The following is a 2875-nucleotide window of genomic DNA, read 5'->3' on the forward strand; positions in this document are numbered from 1 at the left end:
TTGTGGCGGGCGCCATGGCCTTGTGGCGGGCGCCACAGGAGGATAATAGTTTCCCTCCCATTTTCAAGTTGAAGGCATCCAAGTCATTTCCATCTTTTTACTTGCTTATAAATAGAAACTCGAATTCACTTTTACAATCATCCAAACTTAGAGCAGAGGAAAACTCAGAGCAACTTTGTTTCACTTAGGCATATATTCAGTTTTATAAAGTGGTAATCGCTTCGCATTGGAGTGTTACCACAATTGTGTAATCGAGTCTGTGATAGAGTCTGTAATCGAGTTTGGAGCACTTTGGAAGGAAGTTAATCCTGCCGCCATTTTCATTTCCGCTTTGCAATTTATTCAACCCTCCGATTGGTGCAGGTTTTTATTACTTGTCTTTATCTTATTTATTTTCCCGCACTCGCTTTACTTTATTTATTTTCTCGCACTCGCTTTACTTTTATTTATTTTCTCGCACTCGCTTTACTTTATTTATTTCCTCGCACTCGCTTTACTTTATTTATTTCCTCGCACTCGCTTTACTTTTATTTATTTCCTCGCACTCGCTTTACTTTATTTATTTCCTCACACTCGCTTTACTTTATTTATTTCCTCGCACTCGCTTTACTTTATTTACTTTCCGCACTCGCACTACTTTTATTTATTTTTCGCACTCGCACTACTTTTATTTATTTTAGTGCACTTTTACTTTACCATGTCTAGATAAATTTATAAGGTTAGAATGTAAGGATCGTAATTGAACCAGTAATCCGTACAATTGTTCGTAGAAACACTTAAGGGCTATTTTAATTTTCAACTTAAGTTTTCCCGCACTTCAATTTCGTTGGGTAAGATCGAAATCCGTCCAACGTCTTTTTAAACTTAATTGTTTTTAACTATTTCAAAAACAGCGAAAGCGCTTTGTCTAGTTCATTAGGAGTTTTTAACATTAAGAAGAAAAGAGATTTTAAAACTATTTTCGGACGCGTTTATAAGTTTAGAGTCTGGTTCGTAAGAACCTCTTTTGGTTAAGAAATCCAGGTTATAATACTTTTCAACTTAGTCAAGATACTATATTTCTTAAAAATAGGTTTACTACTCTAACGCAATGCGCGCCTTTTTATAAGTGACAATAAGAGGGTTTGATTAGGGAGTACAACTCAGTTCTGAATACGCAGAAGCGACAGTTCCTGTTAAATTAGTTCTTTTCAAAGTAGGAAACATTGCCCATAAGTAGCTCTATTAGCAAGTACTTGGATTATTAATTGATTACGTGAATTACATTCGACCCTGTCTTTATTAATTAATCTTTATTCAACACTTTACTTTTCATTGCACACTCCAAAAACACTTATTTTGATTTCCTTTGATAAACACCATAACAACAGATAACGATAGATTGACACTTGGTCTCTGTGGATTCGATAATCTTTTGTATTACTCTGACGCGTTCGTATACTTGCGAAAAGCATGCATCAAGTTTTTGGCGCCGTTGCCGGGGACCAATTTCGTCAAATTTCATTTTCCTGTTGTTATATCGTTTAGACTTAGGCTATTTCCCGCCGGTCAATGCGAAGAACTCGCAGCACCGGAAGTTTAAGCTTAGTATACCCTCTGGAGGAACCTGAACGTTACGCTCGCGCACGTTTATTCTTTCATAGAATTAAGAGAGCTATGGCCAAAGATCAAAACCAAAGACCTCTTAAGGACTTCGCTCAACCATCAAATGAAGAACCTAGTTCTAGTATAGTAAACCCAACCATCCCAGCTAATAATTTTGAACTTAAACCATCCCTGTTGCAACTAGTGCAACAGAGACAATTCGCATGTCTCGCTACTGAGAACCCAAACCAACATTTAAAAATATTTCTTCAATTAGCAGAAACTTTTAAAACCAATGGAGCTTCTCCTGAGGCAATACGTTTAAGATTATTTCCTTTTTCCCTCAGAGATAAAGCCCTATCATGGTTAGATTCCCTTCCACCCAATTCCATTACGACTTGGGATAACCTTAGAAGAGTATTTCTTGCTAGATATTTTCCCCCGAGTAAGACCGCCGTTCTTCAAAACCATATAACTAGATTTACCCAAAACCAAGGAGAATCATTGTTCGAAGCTTGGGAGAGATATAAAGAGTTGTTACGAGCATGTCCACATCATGGTTTAGAAAATTGGTTAATCATTCAAACCTTCTATAATGGACTTCATTACAACACAAAGATGACCATCGACGCTGCCGCAGGCGGTGCTCTGATGAACAAACCTTATCCTGAAGCTAGTGCCCTCATCGAAGACATGGCTCAAAACCATCAATCATGGGGAGTCGAACGAGCGACAGTTGAGAAGAAGGGAGCCCAAGGAGGAGTGCATGAACTAAGCTCTATATACATGATGCAAGCTAAAATGGACGCATTAGCTCTTAAGGTCAAGCATATGTGCATAAACCCGAATACTGTAGCCGCAGTTTCGTCGGATTGTGAGATATGTGGAACCAAAGGACACAAATCCGTAGAATGCAGTCTATTAAACGAAGCCCACTCTGAGCAAGTGAACTACACCCAAGGGAACCCATACTCGAATACCTACAACCCTGGATGGAGGAATCACCCGAACTTCTCCTATAAAAACAATAACCCTATCCAAAATAATGCACCTCCGAGACCTAGTTATCAAGCCCCTAGATCAAATCAACCTATGCAACATGTGCCACCAAAGCCGAGCCTTGAGAAAATTATGGAAAATTTTATCACCGCTCAAACCCAACAAAACAAGGAGTTCATGAACCAAAACATTCATGTTAACGAATTGATTACTCAGTTAGGAACCAAGGTTGACCAAATAGTTACTCATACCAAGATGCTTGAAACCCATATCTTTTAGGTAGCTTAAACCA

The 2875-nt window shown here is 38.4% G+C and overlaps 1 non-coding gene across 1 annotated transcript; it reads right to left on the reverse strand.

Annotated features, from left to right (window-relative positions):
- Nucleotides 1–2040: 2040 nt before the first annotated feature.
- LOC127099142 (small nucleolar RNA R71) lies at nucleotides 2041–2147 on the reverse strand. Its single transcript, XR_007793690.1, has one exon. It is a non-coding gene; the product is annotated as a small nucleolar RNA R71 (small nucleolar RNA).
- Nucleotides 2148–2875: the final 728 nt, after the last annotated feature.

This window comes from Lathyrus oleraceus, chromosome 6, assembly GCF_024323335.1.
Source record: "Lathyrus oleraceus cultivar Zhongwan6 chromosome 6, CAAS_Psat_ZW6_1.0, whole genome shotgun sequence".
Taxonomy (NCBI): domain Eukaryota; kingdom Viridiplantae; phylum Streptophyta; class Magnoliopsida; order Fabales; family Fabaceae; genus Lathyrus; species Lathyrus oleraceus.